This window comes from Macaca thibetana, chromosome 15 (genome assembly GCF_024542745.1).
Source record: "Macaca thibetana thibetana isolate TM-01 chromosome 15, ASM2454274v1, whole genome shotgun sequence".
Lineage (NCBI taxonomy): Eukaryota > Metazoa > Chordata > Mammalia > Primates > Cercopithecidae > Macaca > Macaca thibetana.
Genome location: NC_065592.1, coordinates 74,309,278 through 74,333,683, shown reverse-complemented (window position 1 = coordinate 74,333,683; position 24,406 = coordinate 74,309,278). Strand labels below are relative to the sequence as shown.

General features: G+C 39.8%; 1 long non-coding RNA gene across 1 annotated transcript in view; it reads right to left on the bottom strand.

The window, feature by feature from the left end:
• Positions 1–24,406, bottom strand: part of LOC126937883 (uncharacterized) — a 46,070-nt gene that overhangs the window by 18,310 nt on the left and 3,354 nt on the right. The window contains exons 2-5 of the long non-coding RNA XR_007719886.1: positions 23,772–23,990; positions 15,445–15,562; positions 4,302–4,559; positions 2,241–2,402 (exon numbers count right to left, since the gene is read on the bottom strand). This is a non-coding gene — a long non-coding RNA (uncharacterized LOC126937883). The remainder of the gene's footprint in view (positions 1–2,240; positions 2,403–4,301; positions 4,560–15,444; positions 15,563–23,771; positions 23,991–24,406) is intronic.

The window sequence follows — 24,406 nt, the reverse complement described above, 5'->3', positions numbered from 1 at the left end:
ATGTGGGGTCAGAGCCCCCACACAGAGTCCCCAATGGGGCACTGCCTGGTGGAGCTATCAGAAGAGAGCCACCATCCTCCAGATCCCAGAATGGTAGGTCCACCAACAGCTTGCATTGCGTGCCTGGAAAAGCCACAGACACTCAATGCCAGCTTGTGGAAGCAGCTGGGAAGGGGGCTATGCCCTGCAAAGCCACAGGGGTGGAGCTGCCCAAGGCTGTAAGAGCCCACTTCTTGCATCAGCATGCCCTAGATGTAAGACATGGAGTCAGAGGAGATCATTTTGGAACTTTAAAGTTTAATGACTGCCCTATTGGATTTTGGATTTGCATGAGGCCGTAGTCTCCACCTCAGTGGACAGGTTGGTTGGAGTTTCTCCAGGGAACCCCTCCCACCTGGCTGTCTCATTCCCCTCTCTAAAGAAGTACATCTAACTGCCGTTAGATTAAGGATAGGACGAAGACTGATCTTAACTGCTTCCTGCTGACAGGGGGCACTGTTTTGGGAAAACAGTAATCAAAGTTCCCTCAGAGGCCTATTTAAGGGTTCCCAGCAGAAAGGCCATCATCAGAGGCTCCAGTTGCATGACTGTTTGGAGTTTGATGGCCTGAAGGCAAGAACAGACAAACCGGGTTATTAGAAAACACGTATAAAATGAAACAAGGGGAGGGGTAAGGATAGCTAGAAAATTCCGTGGCCTTTTACCAGTTTGTATAGAGAGAGGGAAGCCAAAAGGCTGACTGGCAAAGAAACTTTATCCTTTTGCCAGCATGTTGGGCTTCTGGGTTCTCTTCCCCTGAGCCCAATCCTAAGCCAACCAGTTTAAGGTTTGAGAAATTTACTTTTTCCCATTTGGAAGATCCATCTGAGGCGAGTGTCCTGGAGGCACAATTGCCCAATTGTGAAAAGAGGACAGAGGAGGAGGAAGGAAAAAAAGAGGGCTTTTTTTTAAGGAGTCTCAGGGTTCAGGATGCATTCAAAAGAGGTACAGACTGAAGATGAATGGCTACCCATCCAGAAAGAGGGAAGCAGGTATCCCTGGTTTCCTTCTCTTCCTAGCAGATACCCAAGGTACATGAGGGAGGGAAGGAAGAGTGTCCTCTTTCCCTCTTCCATCCCTGCATCCCTGAATCCCGGTGACCTTGGCAGGTCCCACCATGAGTGCCAAACCAGCTTCCACCCATGAAGCAGGGTATGCCTAGAGAATAGGAATTATCCAATCTCATGCATGCCTCTATTTGTCCTACTATCAGTAGACTTGGAGTTCCCTAGACCTCATTTATGCCATGGATATTAATGTGGCCTTTATCCATGAAACAGGAAGCTTGGGCTTGGCTTAGTTGGCAGGAATCAGCCATGCTCACCTGCACTGTGCCTTTTAACCTCTGTTGTCATTTGGCTCTGGATCCATTAGGTCCAGTTGTCTTTCACAGGGCTTTGACCCAAAGCTTGGAACTGAGTTTGGGACAAAAATATGTCTCAGGGGGTTGCATGGACTCCTTGTCATAAGCCAAATGCTAAGATGAAACTGTGGAACTAAGTCCTCCAACAACGGACAGGAAAGAATGTCTTGTGACACACCCAGAAAACTGGTGGCTATAGTTATGCTTGCTAAGATTTGGGTGCATGGTGTTTGACTTTGGTTAGCTCCTTTGGTCTTACTTTCCCAAAAAGGAAACCTCCGAGTCTTGGGTATCCTATTTATTCCGATCACCTTGCAGGATTTGCAGGATAATTGCTCAACTAGAATATTGATTCAGATTTTAACATTTCTCATCCCTTTTGTTCTTTTTGAGCTGCAGCCAGGGATTGCTGGTTGGTTCACAGGAGTAAGCAGGGTTAGTCTAAAATGTAGGTGAAAACTTAAAAACAAATAATGAGTTTAGAATTTAATGATAAATATATGATAAGTTTTGAAACATGATTTCTCTCTCTCCAGTCCTCATTTTTGTTAAAAAATCATCATAAGACTGAATGGTTTGCAAAATAGACTTTAGTTTTATACTTGGCCTGATTATTTGCATAAAGTGTGGCAAGAATAATTATTTCTACATAGGCCTTTTAGATTGGCTTTGATGGAATTTTCTTCTACAAGTAATCTCAGATAATATCTTTTAAAGTTGAGCCCAATCATGGGTTTGTATCCTTAAACACCTGTGATTTGGGTGATCCTTTCCTCTTAAGGTCCCATAATAAACTTGGAGCTCCTGAACCTGTTAGAAAGTGACATTCTTTACTGACCACAGGTCAGGAACCCTATGCAGGGACTGGATAGACAAAGGTATGAGGCCAGTTTCCCCACTGGACGTTTATTGGCTCTGCAAGTTGAGATTGACTCCTTAAACAGAAGCATACCCTTCCAGGCAAAGCCTCAGTAAAATAACCACTTTCTCCAATTGTGTTCTGTTGCAAAAGAAAAATGAATTCTTATTGTACTAAAGCAAACAACAATATTGCCATAAGAATACTCACAGATAGTTTCCAAATTCTAGAGGAACCAGGCACAGAGGAACAAACATGCTCCAAATTTTGATTACAGGAGTGTATACCTTACTTAATTATTAAAGGCCATAAATAGTTCAAAATAAGTTTCCTTGACTCTGAAAAATACAACAAGAAGCAGTAATATTCCAAGCAAAAGCAAAAAAAAAAAAAAAATGCTTAAGGCTGGGCGCAGTGGCTCATGCCTGTAATCCCAGCACTTTGGGAGGCCCAGGCAGGCAGATCACTTGAGGTCATGAATTTGAGACCAGCCTGGACAACATAGAGAAACCCCGTCTCTACTAAAAATACAAAAATTAGCCAAGCGTGGTGGCACATGCCTGTACTCTGAGCTACTCAGGAGGCTGAGGCAGGAGAATCACTTGAACCCGGGAGGTGGAGGTTGCAGTGAGCCAAGATCCCGCCACTGCACTCCAGCCTCAGTGACAGAGCAAGACTCCGTCTCAAAAAAAAAAAGAAAAAAGAAAAAAAGAAAAAAAAAGAAAAAAAGAAAAGGTTTGCTTTAGCTTCCTGAGTTAGTCCATTTAGTTAAATCTTGTTTTGCTTGATATTCATGAACATTTCTGCTCTTTATGAGCCATGTACATTTTCCTTTATTCCAAATCTCTAAAGTTATCAGAAGCCTGTATGTGACAGCACCTGTTAAAGTTCTATAGCTTATTATTACCCATCTTTCAAAAGGATTAAAACAAGACAAAAATTGTCTGTGAATAGGAAAATAGCCAGGATAGTTACAGTGAGAAACAAAATTGACCAAGAAGTTTAGTTGTCTCCATGGTTTACAATAACTCAACATGAAAACCTTAATTATGATCAATAGCATAAACTCAGACATTAGAAGTTTGGAAATGCCATACAATTTTGGAACGTATATTAGCATTATTCACCAAGATATAACCTAAAGAAGACTGAGCATCATTTTGGCAATCCCATGTAACTATACATGTTGAAAAATCCTGTTTATGTCTCTTTTCTGGACACTTCAGGGGCCCTCTGATGTATTCAAAAAGCCAGGTGCCAGGGAAGACAATTTTGAAACTGAAGTTTTATTTTGGGAAGGTTGTTAAGTGTTTGAGGTTTCATATCATGAAATAGAATTCCAGACTACCATAAGTTATTTATTTTGCCAAAATGACGACTCAGAAATTTTAAAGAGCACAAACCTCTTATAACCCTTTACAAATTTTGCCACAGAGCAGATTGGTGCCTTAGGAAAACCATGTTGTGCTTTTATTTCAATGCTCAATTTACAGAAAAACCAGATAATGCCCTTTTTTGAATTTAGTCAATATGTTCACACAAAGAACCTCTTCTGCAAGATTTCCACAATTCTTCCACCACTTCTTTGAACCTTCAGTTTTTTCCTAATTTAACTCAAAACAATCCTTTAACCCTAAGCAAAAGTTTATATTTCCATGCCTTCTTATAACCTTTTACTAAAAAATACATTTTACTGTTCTTACAAACCTTAAATGTAAATCTATTTCCAGTAGCTCCAATTAACTACTAGCAATTTTTAACTTTAAGGTAAAACTTGGTTGCCTTAATTGTGTGCCAACTGCAGCCAAGGTTAGCCTTCTTAGTTAAGGACATGGTTAGTTCCACATGTCCCCAGGCCTTACCAATTGTGAAGCTAGCAAGTCAAATAGCTCTCAAAACCCAAAAAGCAATTTGTAATCTCAAAACACTTAGCAAATCTTGCATCTGACTTGCATTTTACCAATAGTCCTTAGGGTTGCTTTTATTTCTTAAAGATTAAAGTCATGTGAACTTTTTCTTAAAGATTAAAGTCTGGCTCACCCCTGTAATTCCAGCACTTTGGGATGCCGAGGTAGGCAGATCACGAGGTCAGGAGATCGAGACCATCCTGGCTAACATGGTGAAGCCCCATCTCAACTAAAAATACAAAAAATTAGCCAGGTGTGGTGATGGGCACCTGTAGTCCCAGCTGCTTGGGAGGCTGAGGCAGGAGAATGGCATGAACCTGGGTGGCAGAGATTGCAGTGAGCTGAGATCACGTCACTGCACTCCAGCCTGGGTGACAGCGTGAGACTCCATCTAAAAAAAAAAAAAAAAAAAAAAAGATTAAACTCATGTGAACTGAAAAGTACCACAGTTTTTAACTTCCCTTTAAAAAATATTAGATCTAAGTGCTTGTCTTTCTTTAGGTCAAATTAATTAGAGCTCTTTTTACAGACATCACACACATTACACACACAGACAGACAGAAGAAAACTCAGGCACTGGGTGGGGCCCTTTAAGAGACAGCACTAGGAAAACATGCAGATATCAAACCAGAAAGAAACTTATTCCCTAAGACAGGATTGCTAAACAAAGCCCTGCCACCAAAGTTACAAGCCACGCCCTTAGAATGTAAAACAAGATGGAAGCTTGATTTTACAACCATAACTTTGCAGAAAATATAAACAGTGATAGTTGGGTGGACTGGCCTAGCAAAACATCTTCTAAAAGAAAAAACAAATAAACGTCAAAAGTTAACTTGCGGATGGGATAGAGAAGGGGAAAGAAAAAAATATAGTTTAAAATTGACTGGGGAAGAACCTTATTCTTATGGAAGTGGTTTTTCTACCAAGGAGAAAAGTTTAATTATTTTCTAATGGAGCTGAATCTCTTGGCCAGGGAAGGGGAAGGCTCCAATGGCTCATGGCAGAAAACGCCAGTCAGCTGCCCCCGGTGCCTTGGGCCATATGTCCAAGCCTGGCAGGGAGTTGGGGGGTGAAGGGTATTTGCTGTTCACCTGTCAGTCCCGAAAAAGGAAGGAAAAGGTCATGAAAAGACCTGGGAGCAATGAGGGGTGGAGGTATGGTTTCCCCTACCCTTAGAAGTCTGAGGATGAAAAGGCTTAGAAGCAACAGTGAGAGATTTTGAGTTCCCATTTCACTCACCACTTGAGCCCCACATTGGGCGCCAAAAATATTGCAGGACTTTTCCTTAGTTCAGCTAAGGATGGGGTCTATGTCTGTCCCACAGCCACAAAAATTTAGGCTCACAGACTGAGGGGTGAGTAAAGCGGGGTTTTATTGGGTGAAAAGGAAGAAAAGGAGGAAACAGGGACTCTTGCTAAAACAGAGTCCTTGTTAGAGTGCTTCCCACCCACTGTTTGAATCTCAGGTTCCACACAGGAAGAGGAAGGGTCAGCCTCCATCTCACTGAAAATGGCATGAACCTTCTGAGACTCCAGCCAGCGGAAAGGCTGGTTGGAGTTTCTCCAAGTAGTACCTCCCACCTGGCTGTCTCATTATGTGCAAGTCTTATGATAACCTTAAATCAAGAAACATAGAACGTATACAAAAAAAAAATTAACAACAAGAAATTAAAGCATAACACCAGAGAAAATCACCTTTACTAAAAGGAAGACAGAAAGGAAGAAAAGAAGGAGGAGAAGACTACAAAACAATTAGAAAAAAAAATGGCAGGAGTAAATCCTTATTTACCAATAACATTGAATGTAAATGGACTAAACTCTCCAACAAAAAGACATAGAGGCTGGGCTTAGTGGCTCATGCCTATAATTCCAGCACTTTGGGAGGCCAAGGTGAATAGATTGCTTAAGCTCAGGAGTTCAAGACCAGCCTGTGTAACATGACAAAAACCCTCTTTTTGGAAAAAAAAAAAATACTAAAAATTAGATGGGCATGGTGGCAAGTGCTTGCAGTCCCAGCTACTTGGGAAGCTGAGGTGAGAGGACCTCTTGAGCACAGAGGTCATGGCTGCAGTGAGCCATGTTCACACTACTGCACTCTAGCATGGGTGACAAAGTGAGACCCTGTCTCAAAAAGGAAAAGAGAGAGAGAGAGAGAGAGAGAAAAAGACCCAATGGTCTGTTGTGTAAAGATACACATAGACTGGTTCATCTTTTAGTCTTTCTACTCAAGAAAGACGTAAGTAGTTTACACACCACAATTACAGTATTATAATATTCTGTGACATGCAAATGGAAACCAAAAAAAAAAGCAGAAGTAGCTATACTTATATCAGACAAATTAGATTTCAAGACTAAAACTATAAAAAGAGACAAAGAAGGTCATTATATAATAATAAAGGGGTCAACTCAGCAAAAGGATATAACAGTTGTAAATATATATGCACCCAATACTGGAGCACCCAGATATATAAAGCAAATATTATTAGAGCCAAAGAGATAGATAGACCCAGGCTGGGCATGGTGGCTCAGGCCTATAATCCCAGCACTTTGGGAGGCTGAGGCAGGTGGATCACCTGAGATCAAGAGTTCAAGACCAGTGTGGCCAACATGGAGAAACCATGTCTCTACTAAAAAATACAAAATTAGGCGTGGTGGGGCATGCCTGTAATCCCAGCTACTTGGGAGGCTGAGGCAGGAGAATCGCTTGAATCCGGAAGGCAGAGGTTACGGTGAGCCAAGATTGCGCCATTGCAATCCAGCCTGGGCAAAAAGAGTGAAACTCCATCTCAACAACAAAAAAAGAGAGAGAGAGAGACCCCAGTATGGTAATAGCTGGAGACCTCAACACCTAACTTACAACATTGGACACATCATCCTGACAGAAAATCAACAAAGAACCATCAGATTTAATCTGTGCTGTAGACCAAATGGACCTAATAGATATTTCCAGAGCATTTCATCCAATGGCTGCAAAATATACATTCTTCTGTTCAGCACATGGAATATTGTCAAGGAGAAGCTATATGTTATACCACAAAACAAGTCTTAAAAATTAAAAAAAAAAGAAATTAAGTATCCTCTCTGACAACAATAAAATAAAACTAGAAATCAATAACAAGGAATTTTGGAAACTATACAAACATATGGAAATGAAACAATATGCTCCTGAATGACCAGTGGGTCAACGAAGAAATTAAGAAGAAAATTTAAACATTTCTTGAAATGAATGATAATGAAAACAAAATATAACAAACCTATGGGAAACAGCCAAAACAGTGCAAAGAGAAAGCTTTATAAGAAGTGCCAACATCAAAAAAGAAGAAAAACTTCAAATAAACAACCTAATAATGTATCTTAAAGAAAAAAAAAGGCAATAGCAAACCAAATCCAAAATTATGAGAAGAAAGAATAAGGATCAGAGCAGAAATGAATGAAACTGAAATGAAGAAAACAATATAAAAATCAATAAAACAAAAAGTTAGTTTTCTGAAAAAATGAACAAAATCAATAAAACTTTAGCCAGACTAACTGAAAAAAAAAAAGAGAGAAGACCCAAATAAATAAAATTATGGATGAAAAAGGAAACATGCTTTTCTCCAACTGATGCCACAGAAATTGAAAGGATCCTTAGTGGCTACTATGAACAACAATATGTCAATACATCAGAAAATCTAGAAGAAATGGATAAATATCTAGACATATACAACCTACCAAAATAGAACCATGAAGAAATCCAAAATCTGAACAGACACATAACAAGAAATGACATCAAAGCTGTAATAAAAATTCTCCCAGCAAAGTAAAGCCCAGGATCTAATCGCTTCACTGCTGAATTTTACCAAACATTTAAAGATGTTTGGTAAGTACCAATCCTACTCAAACTACTTTTAAAAAATAGAGGAGGAGGGAATACCTCCAAACTCATTCTATGAGGCTAGTATTACCCTGTACCATAACTAGACAAAGACATATTTTTTTTAAAAAAAAGGTAACTACAGGCCAAGATCCCTGATGAACATTGATGCAAAAGTCCTCAACAAAATACTAAGAAAGCAAATTCAACAACACATTAAAAAAAATATTCAAGCCAGATGTGGTGGCGCCCACCTTTGGGAGGCCAAGATGGGAGGATCGCTTTAGTCCAGGCATTTGAGACCAGCCTAGTTTTGTAAAGACCCTGTCTTTATAAAAAATAAAAAATCAGCTAGGCATGGTGGTGCATGCCTGTTCTCAGCTATTTGGGAGGCTGAGGTGGGAGGGTTGCTTACGCTTGGGAGGTCAAGGCTGAAATGAGCTATGTTTGCACCATGGTACTTCAGCCTGGACAAAAGAGTGAGACCCTGTCTCAAAACAATATGTAAATAAACAAGTAAATAAATATAAAGACCATTCATCACAACCAAGTGGGATTTATCCCAGGAATGCAAAGATAGCTTAACATATGTAAATCAATCACTGCGATACATTATAGCAACAGAATGAAGAACAAAATCTATATGATCATTTAAATCAATGCTGAAAAAGCACTTGATAAAATTCAACATCCCTTCATGATAAAAACCTTCAAAGAGCTGGGCCTAGAATGAACCTACCTCAACATAATAAAAGCCATATGTGGCAGACTCACAGTGAGTATTATACCAAATGGGGAAAAACTGAAAGCCTTTCCTCTAAGATCTAGAAGATGACAAGGATGCCCACTTTCACCACTGTTATTCGACATAGTACTAGAAGTCCTACCTAGAGCAATTAAACAAGAGAAATAAATAAAGGGCAATCAAATTGCAAAGGAAGAAGTCAAATTATCCTTGTTTGCAGATGATATGACATTATATTTGGAAAAACCTAAAGCCTCCACCAAAAAACTATTAGAACTGATAAATAAATTCAGTAAAGTTGCAGGATACAAAATCAACATACAAAAATCAGTAGCATTTCTATATGACAACAGTGAACAATCTGAGAAAGAAATCAAGAAAGTAATATCATTTACAACAGCTACAAATAAAATTAAATACCTAGGAATTAACCAAAGAAGTGAAAGTTCTCTACAATAAAAACTATCAAACACTGATGAAATAAATTGAAGAGGACACAAAAAAAGGAAAGATATTCCATGTTCATGGATTGGAAGAATAAATATTGTTAAAATGTCTACTCTACCTAAAGCAATCTACAGATTCAGTGTACTCCCTATGAAAATATCAATGACATTCTTCACAGAAATAGAAAAAACAATCCTAAATTTTATATGGAACCACAGAACATCCAGAATAGCCAAGACTATCCTGAGCAAAATTATACTACAAAAACTGTAGTAACCAAAACAGCATGATACTGGCATAAAAACAGCCACATAGGCAAATGGAACAGAATAGAGAAACCAGAAACAAACTCATACATCTACAGTAAACTCATTTTTGATGAAGATTCCAAGAACATACATCGGGGAAATGACAGTCTCTTCAATAAATGGTGCTGGGAAAACTAGATACTCATATGCAAAAGCATGAAACTAGACTCCTATCTCACATCATATACAAAAAGTCAAATAAAACTGGATTAAAGACATAAATCTAAGACCTCAAACTATAAAACTACTAAAACAAAATATTGGAGAAACTCTACAGGACACTGGAGTGAGCAAAGATTTCTTCAGTAATATCCCACAAGCATAGGCAACCAAAGCAAAAATGGACAAATAGGATCACATCAAGTTAAAAAGCTTCTGCACTGCAAGGAAACAATCAACAAAGTGAAAAGACAACCCACAGAATGGGAGAAAATATTTACAAACTATCCATCTGACAAAGGATTAATAACCAGAATACCAAAGGAGCTCAAACAACTCTGTAGGTAAAAATCTAATAATCCAATTAAAATGGGCAAAAGACCTGAATAGACATTCCTCAAAAGAAGACATACAAATGGAAAATCAGTATATGAAAAGGTGCTCAGCATCATTGTTCCTCAGAGAAATGTAATTCAAAACTACAATGAGATATCATCTCACCCATTAAAATGGCTTTTATCCCCCAAGACAGGAAATAACAAAGGCTGGCAAGGATGTGGAAAATAGGGAACCTTTGTACACTGTTGGTGGGGATGTGAATTAGTAAAACCACTATGAAGAACAGATTGGAGATTCCTCATAAAACTAAAAATAGAGCTACCATATGATCCAGCAATTCCACTTCTAGGTATATACTTAAAAGAAAGAAGATTAGTATATGGAACAAATGTCTGCATTGTCTTCACGTTTCTTGAAGCACTATTCACAATAGCTAAGATTTGGAAGCAATCTAAGTGTCCATCAACATATGAATGGATAAAGGAAATGTGCTACATATACATAAAGGAGTACTATTCAATTCAGCCATAGAAAAGAACAAGATCCTGCCATTTGCAACAACATGGATGGAGCTGGAGGTCATTATTTTAAGTGAAATAAACCAACCACAGAAAGACAAACTTTGCATGTTATCACTTATTTGTGGGAGCTAAAAACTAAGACAATTGAACACACGGACATAGAGAATAGGATGATGGTTACCAGAGGCTGGGAAGGGTAGTGGCCGGGAGAAGAGGGGATTGGTTAATGGGTATAACAACATAGTTTGATAGAATGAATAAGATCAAGTATTTGATAGCACAACAGGATGACTACAGTCAACAATAATTTGTCGATCATTTAAAAATAACTAAAGTGGCCAGACACAGTGGTGAACACCTGTAATCCCAGCAGTTTGGGAGGCTGGGGCAGGCAGATCACTTGAGGTTAGGAATTTGAGACCAGCCTGGCCAATAAGGTGAAACCCTATCACTACTAAAAATACAAAAATTAGCTGAGCATGGTGGTACACACCTGTAATCCCAGCTACTCGGGAGGCTGAGGCACAAAAATTGCCCAAACCCAGGAAGCAGAGGTTGCAGTGAGCCAAGATCATGCCATTGCCTTCCAGCCTGGAAGACAGAGTGAGATTTCATCTCAAAACAAAACAAAGCAACAACAACAACAACAACTAAAGTGTACAATTGGATTGTTTGTAACACAGAGAAAGGATTAATGCTTGAGGTGATGGATACCCCATTTACCCTGATGTGATTATTATGCATTGTATGCCTGTATCAAAATATCTCAGGTACCCCATAAATATATACACCTACTATGTCCCCACAAAAATTAAACACTATTTTTTATTTCATCTAATTTTAGTGAGTGAATGTGCGTGTGTGTGTGTGTGTGTGTGTGTGTGTACAGAAAGAGAGAGTGAGAGAAAAAGAGGGTCTTGCTCTGTCACCCAGGGAGTGGCTCAACCATTGCTCACTGCAGCCTCGACCTCCCAAAATCAAGAGATCCTCCCATCTTAGCCTCCTAGGTAGCTGGGTCTACAGGTGCATGCCACTATGCCAGGCTAATTTTATTTATTTATTTATTTATTTATTTATTTATGTAGTAAAGACTGAGTTTCACTATGTTGCTCAGACTGGTCTTGAACTCCTGGGCTCAAGCTAGTCTCCCACCTCAGCCTCCCAAAGTGTTGAGATTATAAGGATGAGCCACTGTACATTTACATTTTAACGTATTTTTAAGTTAAAATAGAATGTTATATATATATATTTACAAAATATTATATTTCTCTATTTAACCAGTTCTTTTTATTAACAGACCATTTACCAGCTTCTGTCTCTTTGGTTAAGTGAGCTTCTATTCTTTGTGTCAAAATATTCATGTTCTTTAATTCAATAATTATATGTACATCTAGGCTGGGCATGGTGGCTCACACCTGTAATCCTGGCACTTTGGGAGGCTGAGGCAGGTGGATCGTTTGAGGGCAGGAGTTCAAGACCAGCCTGGCCAACATGGTGAACCCCAGTCTCTACTAACAATACAAAAATTAGCTGGGCATGGTAGCAGGCGTCTGTAATCCCAGCTACTTGGGAGGCTGAGGCAGGAGAATCACTTGAGCCTGGGAGGCAGAGGTTGCAGTGAGCTGAGATCACACCATTGCATTCCAGTCTGGGCAACAAAGTAAGACTTGTTTCAAAAAGCAAAATAAAAAAACATGTACATCTAGGAATTTAGTCTAAGAAAATAATCATTTATGTTCATAAATATACGTGTGTGTGTGTGTGTGTGTTCACGTTGGCATTGATTATAGTAGCAAAACTCTAAAAGCTTCCTAAAATGTCTATCAATTGAGGTGTATTATAATGGAATATTATGCAGAACCATCAAAAATATTAAAAGAGGTTTACATATAATGAGAAGGAAATGTTCAGGTTATTCTGTTAAGTGTTAAGTGAACGTTATATACACATAGAAAAATGTCTGAGAAAGGGTGCAGAGGGGAGAAAGAGGTGGACAGGGGGAAAAGGGGAGAAATATTCTTTGTTCTGGAGAATATTAAGGTGAGGCATACATGTATATAAAGATTTATTTTCTCTCAGAACACATTATAGAGCAAAAGCAATAAAGATATGTTACCTGGATTTTCAAAGAAAATTAAGATATTTACAGTAGATAAACTCTGTGGTTATAGTTGCTGGGGAAAAGGACGGATTGTAAATTTTTCTGACTTGAATGTTGAAAATTAAAAATTAAGAATGCCTTCTATATCTATAACTTTAAGTGATCATAATATCATATTTGAAACTCTGATGACGGCTTTGGACTTTTTAAAAAGAGGAAGAATTATCAGAGAGCAAGCACACCAAAACTTGCCAGCACACAGGAAGCACTTCAGATCTGCAGCGTGAACAGACACAGGCCTCTTCTCTTGTCTCTATACTGTGTTTATTTATAAAGCAGGAAAGCCAAGTCAGAACAACAATCACGTTTCATTTCAAAACAATTTATCTCAGCATACTCTTTGTCTTTGAGTTTTGTGTGCACTACATATTTGTTTTCTCACTGCATACTTTTAGAATGTATTCATTTGAATTATTGGGTCCTTTGTTTTTTCAAGGAAAAGATTTAATCTTAACTACCTAGCTTTTTAGAAAGCAAAATCTCTTTTTTTTTTTTTTTTTTTTTTTGAGACAAGGTCTCACTCTGTCACTCAGGCTGGGCTGCAGTGGCATGACAACTGTTCACTACAGTCTTGAACTCCCAGGCTCAAGCAATCACGACCTCAGACTCTCAAGTAGGTGGGACTACAGGCATGTGCCAGCATGTCCAGCTAATTTTAAAAAAATTTTTGTAAAGAAGAGGGCAGTCTCACTATGGTGCCAGGACTGGTCTTGAACTCCTGGGCTCAAGTGATCCTCCCGCTTTGGCCTTCCAAAAAGCAAAATTTTTTACTAATTTAGGATTTAATATGAACCACTAAAAAAAGGAGCTTTGAAAATAATCACATCTAGATTTGTTTTTTAACTTGTAAAGTAAAAAGATCAGTATTCTTTCTCACAGCGTCAGCTTCCTATTCAGTTGTTGTTATTTGCCAATGATCTTATTTCTAGTTTAGATAAGTTGACCGCATTTTCTAAGCTCAATATTCAACATTTGGCTACAATTTATTCCATTTTTAGCCATCTGAAGATCTATCTGGCTGAAGTAATTTTTAAATCCCTAAATTTGTTCCAGGGGTTTTTCTAATAGTAATTCATCCTTTATTTAAGGCATTTTGTTCTTTATAATTGGGAGTAAGTTGTAATCCTAAAAGGAAGGTGGTTAATGAGAGAATTTCAAGTTTATGAGTATAGCATTACTTCATTGGCTTTTCTAGCTGCCTACTTCATGGACAAACATTAGATCCCTGTTTGTGGGTAGGAAATAAAGGAGAAAAATAGGGAAGTTCAGGAGAGTCTCCAAGACTGAAGAAAGCCTTTAAGAATGAAGCCAGGCAGTCCTGAAATGGAGTTAGACATCAATTGTGGACTGAATTGTGCCCCCAAACCCAAATTCATTATGTTGAAGTCCTAATCCTCAATGTGACTATATTTGGAGAGAGGGTCTTTAATGAGGTAACAAGACTAAGCGAGGACATAAGGTTGTGGCCCTAGTCCAACTTGACTTGTGTTGTTAGAAGAAGAGGGAGAGACACTGAGGATGCACACACACAGAGAAAAGGCTGTGTGAGGACACAGAAAGCAAGCAGCCATCTGCAAGCCAAGGAGAGAGGCCTCAGGAGACAACCAACCTGCTGACACCTTGATCTTGAAGATATTTACAGATATTCAACCTCCAGAACTATGAGAAAATAAATTTCTGCTGTTAAGCTACCCAGTTTGTGGTATTTGGTTGTGGCAACCCTAGCAAGCCAATACAATGTCTGAAGCATTTAAATCACCAATATTTTAAAGCCATAGATAAACGCCTGCCAATGAGAATAGAAAGAAACACTTCCAGCTGGACACGGTGGCTCACACCTGTAATCCCAGCACTTTGGGAGGCTGAGAGGGGTGGATCACCTGAGGTCAGGAGTTTAAGACCAGCCGGGCCAACATGGCAAAACCCCATCTCTGCTAAAAATACAAAAATTATCCAGGCATGGTGGCAGTTGCCTGTAGTCCTAGCTACTCAAGAGGCTGAGGTGGGAGGATTGCTTGAACCCAGGAGGTGGAGACTCCAGTGAGCTGAGATCATGCCACTGCATTCCAGTCTAGATGACAGAGTGAGACTCTATCTCAAAAAAAAAAAAAGAAAGGAAGGGAGGGAGGGAAGGGAAGAAGGGAGAGAGGAAGGGAGGAAGGAAAAGATGAAAGAAGAGAGAGAGAGAGAGAGAGAGAAAGAAAGAAAGAAAGAAAGAAAGAAAGAAAGAGAGAAAGAGAAAGAACGAACGAACTTCTTACAAGTGCTACAATATAAAGTAACTAACTGAAGACTATAATAAACGGGTTTATACACAATAGAGAGTAGAATGACCATGGATCTGGATGCTTTAATGATGACACCATGATTGAGTTGACTGCTCCCGAACTGAGCCCTCTTCAGAGCTATCATCCTAGTCACTATGGACTGGAACTGATCCAGAAAAGATACAAGGAAACTAGAGGAATTCTATTTCCTCTATGCACTGCTATTATATCTGATATTGGCCTGACGAGACTTTCTTCTTTGATGGAGACAGTCAGGAGTCTCTATTCTACATCTACTTGCTTTCTAAAACTACAGAACCGTCAGGTGCGGTGGCTCACACCTGTAATACCAGCACTTTGGGAGGCCAAGGCAGGAGGATTGCTTGTGCCCAGGAGTTCAAGACCAGCTTGGGCAACATAGCAAGACCTCATCTCTACTAAAAATAAAAAAAATTAGCTGGACATGATGGTGCACACCTGTAGTTGCAGCTTCTCAGGAGGCTGAGGTAGGAGAATCGCTTGAGCCTGAGCAGTCAAGGCTGCAGTTAGCTGTGATTGCATCACTGCACTCCAGCCTGGGTGACACAGCAAGACCCTGTCCAAAACAAAAAACAATGAAAAAAACAATGGGACATAAAAAATTGTTTATCGATATTTTCATAGTTGTAGTGAAAGTCGTTTATCTGAAGTTCTTGAATACAAAATCTGACAACTGCACATTCACTGCCTCAATTACATTCACTCTGTCTTTTGACCTTTTCATAATTAAAATTCATTTAGCATATTTGCTGATTTTTGTATAAAGTTATTGATGATATGTGCCAATTTCAACCACATTCATTTCCTAACCAATGACTTTTCTTCCATTGCTCTATGAATTTCAGAATAATTGAAATCCTCAAGGAATATATGTTAGGTATAATCCCCTCTTTTAAAAAAAGTTGTATCTTGCTTCAGTTTATCCCTGCCCATCTCAATTTCAGAAAGCTAAATGAAAATGCATTCTGGCTCTTTATTTTGGCTTTTAAAAATTACACACATCAGATATTTTCAATACACACACACACACACACACACACACACACACACACTCCAGTAGGTCTCATTCTTTTCTATCTTCTCTTTCACATGCCCCTTTAGACCCTTCATTGAAGAACCTAAACCACATTGTAAGTCAAGCTCATTCTCCTCTACTTTCCCTACCCTTGTCTCACCTCAAGGGGTTCATCTCCATCCAGTCCTGCATTTGTCGATGCTGCAGCAGTCTGTGTTCACATAGCTCCTAACCACTTCTTTGCAATGGAGTTCAGCTTATTTCACTCCTGGGGTACCTTGTAAATTTTAGAATCACCACCTTCCCTCTCTGAATCATGTGGTTCCAGTTATATTGGTTTTGGGAGAGAGGTGAAGCAGGTCAGGTTGCTCTGCTGTTTACAGCCTGTCTCTTAATTACCTGTCCACTGCACCCATAACAGGACTAACATGAGGCTGAAGAATGGCTAACAGTTTTCTGAAGAATTGGGAAAAAGCTAGAGTGAATTACAGTGTAAGAAAAGCATAGAACTAGGTATGGTGGCTTGTGCCTATAATTCCAGCTACTGGGGAGGCTGAGGCTGGAGGCCAAGGCTAAATTCCTGGCTTGAGCCCAGGAGTTCAAAAGTGGCCTAGGCAACATAGCAAGAGTCTGTCTTGGGGGGGGAAAAAAAAAAAAAGCACAACTGAGAAAAAAAAATTAAAGAAAAGACAGAACTGGTGCTATGGGTCCAAAGGAAATTAGCCTTTCATATGAGTCTCCTAGGGTGAGCACCACAGTTTGTAGACTTGCTCCCACGTTGTTTCAAAGTTCACTCTGCACAGAGAGCTTCTTCTTTACCCTTCTCAGTGAGATTCTACACTTTGCCACTTTAGGACTATCCTATTCCCTAACACAGGAGTGATGTACTTGTCCTAGACTCTGTGCCTTGTGCCCTACCACACCCTAGGGCAATTCATCTGAAGCTAAACATTTCCCTAAATTTTCATTGTGTTTAGAAAGATAGTACACAGAAGCTTCAGCAGAATTGTTTGATTTTGGGAGACTCAAAGTATGAACACTTTCATAAAATATTTGTTAGTTTAGAGTGAAGCTATGCCTCCTTACTCCTGTGTAAATTTGGTGGAAAACACACGTGCATGCATGCACATGCATCACACATGCACACATAGCACACGTATTCACACATTCAGATCTACCCATATATGTGTGCATATACACAGCACACATATGTGAATGTATACATACATACATGCCTGTGTGTGCAAGTATGCACAGCACCATACCTTTCAAAAATCAGAACTAATCAATCTCTCATCAATATCCTTAGCTACAGAACCTATAGAAGATTATAAAGTTAGTTTTTCTTTACCTTTGGTCACATTAACTTTTTTTTGTTGTTGTTTATTTTTGAGACCTAGTCTCGCTCTATCCCCAGGCTGGAGTGCAGAGGCATGATTTCGGCTCACTGCAACCTCTGTCTCCCAGGTTCAAGCCATTCTCCCACCTCAGCCTCCCAAATAGCTGGGACTACAGGTGTGTGCCACCACTCCCAGGTAATTTTTGTATTTTTAGTAGAGACGGGTTTCTCCATGTTGGCCAGGCTGGTCTTGAACTCCTGACCTCAGTAATCCACCTGCCTCAGCCTCCTGAAGTGCTGGGATTACAGGCGTGAGCCACTGCCCCCAGCCTCCACATCAAATTATTATGCTGGTTTTCACCCTAATTAAACTGTGAAAGAGGGGGAAGAAATCTTTTCCTTTTTAATATCTCAATACAGGTCAATCTTGAGGCCAGGGATAGAATTTATGCTTTCATTTATACCATCAATAGATAAAAATAAAAAGTCCCATTTTTCTAACAAGAACATCTATATAATTATGTGAATATAGGCACGCATAAACATTTAATGTACATACATTAAAGCAAACAAATCATAGGTGTATAGTGCAATAAATGTTTATATATATAAACCACCCTGTGGTCACTACCCAGGTCATAATATAGAATATTATGATCACCTAGAAGGTTCCTTTGCACCTTTCCCAGTTAATACCACCAATTTCTCCACTCCCCAAAGCTTTTACTTCTAACACTATGAATTAATTTTGCATATTTTTGAACTTTACATGAAGTTAATCATACAGAATGTGCATTTTTTACTCAGTGTAATGATTTAGAGAGTAATTCATGTTGTGGTGTGTATCAGTAGTTCATTCTTTTTCATTGCTATGTAGTATTCCATTATGTAAACATACCATAATTTGCTCATCCATTCTCATATTTGTAGACATTTAGGTGGTTTTCAATTTGGGCCTATTACAACTAAATCTATTACAAACATTCTTATACCTATTTTATCAGACATATGCACTAATTTCTATTGCATGTATAACTACGAGTATAACTGCTCCTAGAATAGGTATATAGAAACTACCCAGCAGGTTTCCAACTTGGTTTAATCAACTCACACTCCACCAGCAATATATGAAAATCCCAGATGCTCTATATCCTTGCTAACACTCAATATTATCAGCCTTCTAATCATTAGTACTTTCTAGCGGGACATACATTTCCTTGATAGTGATATTTAGGATCTTTTCATAGGTGTGGAGGCCATTTAGATGTCCTCTTCTGTGAAGGGCCTGTGCCTATTTTTTCTCTGCCCGTCTCCCACTGAGCCTATTTTTAATTAGGTTGTTGTTCACCCATATTATTAAAATTGTACTTATTTGTGACACATTTTAAGAAACTAAAGACAGTCATCCCTGGGTTTACAGGGTATTGGTTCCAGGTCTCCCATGTATACCAAAATCTGCACATGCTCAAATCCCACTATAGGCCCTGTGCATATTTGAAGTCAGTCCTCCATATAAGTGCATTTTGAGTCCCTTCAATACTGTACTTTTTATCTGTGTTATATTGAAAAGGAAATCTGCACATAAGTGAATCAATACAGTTCAAACCTGTGTTGTTCAAGGATCAACTGTATTGTGATTTTTTTAAAAGCAATTTTTATGAATTGCTATTCATAGCAATTACCATTAATTTTAAACAGTCAAAACAATAATCCCTAATGTCTTTCACTATGACATATTCTGAGGAGTCACTCAAGAAAGTATATAGTTTTCCCTTAGCTAGGCTTAGAAAAAATTATACTGAGTCACAAAGGTTGAGGTAGATCAGAGTTTATCAGCATTAACTGGTCATCAGTATCGGCCAAAAAGAAAATTCAGCCTGAGCCAGCAATTGTGTGAAACATACAACAATAATCTGTGGTAGACTGAGGGATTGAAAGATTATGAAAAATAGAGGACAAGATGTTACCAAAGCTATAAAAGGTTATCAGTGGGTAACCTATGAATCTATTATAATTAGGGTTAGGAAGAGATGGTGTTTTAGATTAATTATAAAGATGACCAGGATGGGCACAGTGGCTCACACCTGTAATCCCAGCACTTTGGGAGGCCAAGGCGGGCAGATCATGAGGTCAGGAGATTGAGACCATCCTGGCTAACACGGTGAAACCTCATCTCTACTAAAAATACAAAAAATTAGACAGGCGTGGTGGCGGGCACCTGTCTGTAGTCCCAGCTACTCGGGAGGCTGAGGCAGGAGATTGGCGTGAACCCGGGAGGCGGAGCTTGCAGTGAACCAAGATGGCGCCACTGAACCCCAACCTGGGCGAGAGAGCAAGACACTATCTCAGAAAAAAGAAAAAAAAAAAAAGAAATGCAAAATTAGCCAAGTGTGGTGGCGCATTCCTGTAATACCAGCTACTCAGGAGGCTGAGGCAGGAGAATCACTTGAACCCAGGAGGAGGAGGCTGCAGTAAGCTGAGATCACGCCATTATACTCCAGCCTAGACGACAGAGCAAGACTGTCTCAAAAAATAAATAAATACATAAGGTGACCGTAATTATTCCCCTCCCAATATACACACTCCTTTGCATTGAGACTTTGCAGCTCCTCCTATCAAGAGGAAGAATCAATTTTCCCTCTCCTTGAATCTAGGCTGGCCTTGTAACTTGCTTTAGCCAATAAAATCTGTTGAGGTGATCCTGTGCCAATTCCAGCCTTGGACCTCAAGAGGCCTTGTAGGCTTCCACTGGCTCTCTTAGAACCTTATCCAGTCACTGTGTGAATAAGTCTAGGCTAGACCCACATGGTGCACTGACAGATTATCTCAGGTGAGAAATACTCTGCCAGAAGATCCTGAGATGTGCATGGAGACAAGTTTGACGGGTTATAAATTGTATTGCAATTTATAAAGGAAAGCATTTAAGGATGGGTTTGGTGGCTCACGCATGTAATCCCAGCACTTTGGGAGGCCGAGGCAGGTGAATCACTTGAGGTCAGGAGTTTGAGACCAGCCTGGCCAACACGGAGAAACCCTGTCTCTACTAAAAATACAAAAATTACCCGGAAGCAGTGGCACACACCTGTAGTCCCAGCTACTTGGGACGCTGAGGCAGGAGAATCGCTTGAACCTGGGAGGCAGAGGTTGCAGTGAGGCGAGACTGTGCCACTGCACTCCAGCAGCCTAGGTGAAATAGCAAGACTCCATCTCAAAAAAAAACAAAAACAAAAAAACTTGAGGTCAGGAGTTTGAGAAAGCATTTGAGTATCAACAAGAGCAAGGAAAATTCTGCCCACCTTTTTATAAATGCATTTTTGTCGAAGCCCTGAAATCCTTGCCTGCCTGACAGTTTAGCTTTATTAATATCATCATTTTATTGTATTATGATGGGATTTGTTTGGATAATTACTTACATAATTTGTTGCATTTTGTGTATATTATCTTATACCACTTAGTAGAAAATAGAAAAAGTGAAAGTACTGCTTAAAATGACAGTGCAATTGGGAGCAAGATGGACTCATTAAGTTTGCCAAAAGCAATAGTCAGCTGGGCACAGTGGCTCATGCTTGTAATCCCAACACTTTGGGAGACTGAGGCAGAAGGACTGCTTGAGCTCAGGAAATGGAGACCAGCCTGGGCAACATGGTGAGAACTCATCTCTAATAAAAATTTTAAAAATTAGCTGGGTGTGATGTGTGCACTTGTAGTCTCAGTTAATTGGGAGGCTGAGGCAGGAGGATCACCAGGGCCACATAGCGAAATCATATCTCAAACTAAACAAAACAACCAACCAAACAAAACCAAAAAGCAACAGTCATTAGTTTCAACCTAATGTTTATTGGACTAAAGATGATCTACTGTGTATTCAAGAATTAAGGAGGCGGAGGTTGCATTGAGCTGAGATCACGCCATGCACTCCAGCCAGCCAGTCAGAGTGAGACCCTGTCTCAAAACAGACGAACAACAACAAAAACAAAAACAAAAACAAAACAAAAAAAAAGAAATGACACTATGTGACTTTCAAAGCTAAGCCATACACAAAGTCATACAACTTGCACTTTGCTCACTGGAATTCTCTCCCTTCTTTGACGTCTTCAACCACCATGTAAGCAGTCTGACTGCCCCTGAGGTGGCAATTCTGTGAGACTGTCCAAACTAGCCCACAGAGAGAGATCACATGGAGAGATCCTGAGACTTCTTAAAGAAAGGGAGAGAGAGAGGAGAGAGGACAGAGGAGAGACAGAGAAAGATGGGGCGGGGGGTAGGAGGGACAAAGAGAGAGAGAGAGACCTAGCTAATTCCTAACTATCCTGTCCTTGTTCTTCCAGTTCTGCCCCCATCTGATGGTACTGGCATGAGAGACCTTAAGCCAGATTCAGGCTTTTAAACTGAGCCATTTCTGAATTCCCGCAACAAAGAAACTGTGAGAGATAGTAAAGTACTTTTATTATAAATCTCTACAATTTTTTTGCAAAGTAAGTTGCATGTGATAGCCTACCCAGAAGTTGAACCTTAAGTTAACCCTATGATTAGGATGTTGAACCCTAACTGATGTCAAAACACAAAATTACAACAAATTTAAAGATCTAATTGTCTTTCTTTTGTGATTCTGGAATTGAGTAACATCTCATTCTGTAAAATAGAATGGGTGTTCTGCCAAGCTGAGCAGAGGGGTTGGCTTTATAGGCAAAGGGCTGAAGAAAGCAGAAAGCAGATTGACCATTTCAAAGTTCCTTTCCTCATAGGGTTAAAACGGAGTGAATTTTTATTTATTTATTTATTTTTTTTGAGACAGAGTCTGGCTCTGTTGCCCAGGCTAGAGTGCAGTGGCACGAGTTCGGCTAGCTGCAACCTCTAGCTCCTGGGTTCAAGCAATTCTCTTGCCTCCCAAGTAGCTGGGACAACAGGCGTGTGCCACCACATCCAGCTAATTTTTGTATTTTTAGTGGAGACAGGGTTTCACCATGTTGGCCAGGCTGCTCTTGAACTCCTGGCCTCAGGTGATCCACTTGCCTTGGCCTCCCAAAGTGCTGAGATTACAGACGTGAGCCACCATACGTGGTCTAGAGTGAACTTTCTTATCATGCAGGCTCAGGTAAACTGGGGCCCCTCTGGTGGCTGTGTTGCTATGAATTTCCTGGTTTATTTATTTATTTATTTGAAAACTAGCCCCTTTCAAAGTTCAGTTTTATTACGTAGCAGTTAGCACAGGTGACTCCATGCTGGTTTGGTCTGGTCTGCTGGGGGTTAGTACAGGATCAGTCTAATAATTTTTTGTTTGTTTGTTTGTTTGTTTGAGACAGTCTTGCTCTGTTGCTCAGGCTGCAGTGCAGTGGCACGATCTCAGGTCACTGCAATCTCTGCTTCCTGGGTTCAAGTAATTGACCTGCCTCAGCTGGGATTACAGGCACAAGTAGCTGGGATTACAGGCATGCACCACCACGCCTGGCTAATTTTTGTATTTTTAGTGGAGATGGGAATTCACCATGTTAGCCAGGCTGGTCTTAAACTCCTGACCTTAAGTGGTCCTCCCACCTTGGTCTCCCAAAGTGCTGGGATTACAGGTGTAAGCCACTGGTGCCCAGCCCTCATAAATTTTGTTAAACACTGTCGTCGGTGTAAGAAATGAGCTAATTGATTCAAAGACGCTCAGAAACGTTCGGCAATAGGAAGGACAAATTGCAGAAGGCAGAGGAAGGCATAAGATTGAAAATGGGGATACACTGCAAGTCTTTAGTGAGAATCCCAGGTCCCCACTCCTACCTGAGCTATCAGATTGTCCAAAGAACCAGGGTCACTCACTGCAGAAAATAAGTTATTCTTTGGACAAAGTTCAAAGTTCTTTGGACAAAGTTCAAGGGGAAGCCTCCAGAGAAACAAGAGGGTCAACTAAAAGCTAAAGAACACTGGCCAGCGAGGAAGGAGACTAGGGGTTTAAACAATAACACTCTTTCATTGGTTACATGTCCTCGTGCAAATCATTTCACCATTTCTTAAAGAGAAGTTTAGACCAGAATGAGGTCTAAAGTAGATTTTCATAGTAAAAATACATGATTGTATTAAAAAGAAAGAGCACACCTTTTAAAATATGACTAATTTAAGTAATGAGCAACCATATGAAGTGCTTTTTAGCCAATGGAAATTCTAGTGCATTTCTTGTAACATGTAGTCCTTTCTAAAATAGCATTAGAGATTATAATCAAAATCCTCCAGTTAAGAGAATTTAATGGTTTCCCCGCCCCAATGGGACCAATGATAAGAGTATGGAACAAGATATAGGGAATGGAAAGAATATGCATGCATCTAGGACTAGTGACTGCAAATATGTTACAACCCCTAAACCCAAAGCAACAGGGGAGGGAAAGACAGGTTACCAGAACATGGAAGAGTGAGTCATTTGGAGCAGGTCACCTGAAGAGGACAAGTGACATCATGTAAAGGTAAGAGACAGTCTGACTTGGTCTTTCAGGGAGAGAGTCACGGGAATATCCTGATATCATTCTCTTCGCATCCTGCAGGTTTTGTCTGTGCTCCCTCCCCATTGGTCAACCTCAGTTGGAAGCTTGGGGTACTGCCTCTATATTCTTCCTGCTCTTGGACTCTAGGACTGCAAACAGGTAGAGAGTGGCCCTGGAGGAGAAAAAGGAAGACATCTAACATAAAAGGGCAGATGAAAAGGTATTAATCATAGCTTCAGAGGATAGGTTGTAATTCACTTTTAAAAAATAAGTTACTGGCTTTGAAACAGTAGTTAAAAAACAAGACATTCTGAAGTATAAGATTCTGGAATTTGTTCTACAATCAACCTTTTTCTGTTTCGCCTCTTGACTTGAACAAATATTGGATCATGAGTGATGGTACAAACTTTAGTATTTGCTTTTCATCCATGTAAATAATTTCTCTTTATTTTTCCCTGTTCATATCCAAATGGTTTCAGCTACACACTTGGTAGTAAGGCATGATATGCCAAAACTGTCTTGGCTGAGCACAGTGGCTCATTCCTGTAATCCCAACACTCTGGGAGGCTGAGCCAAGTGGATCCTTGG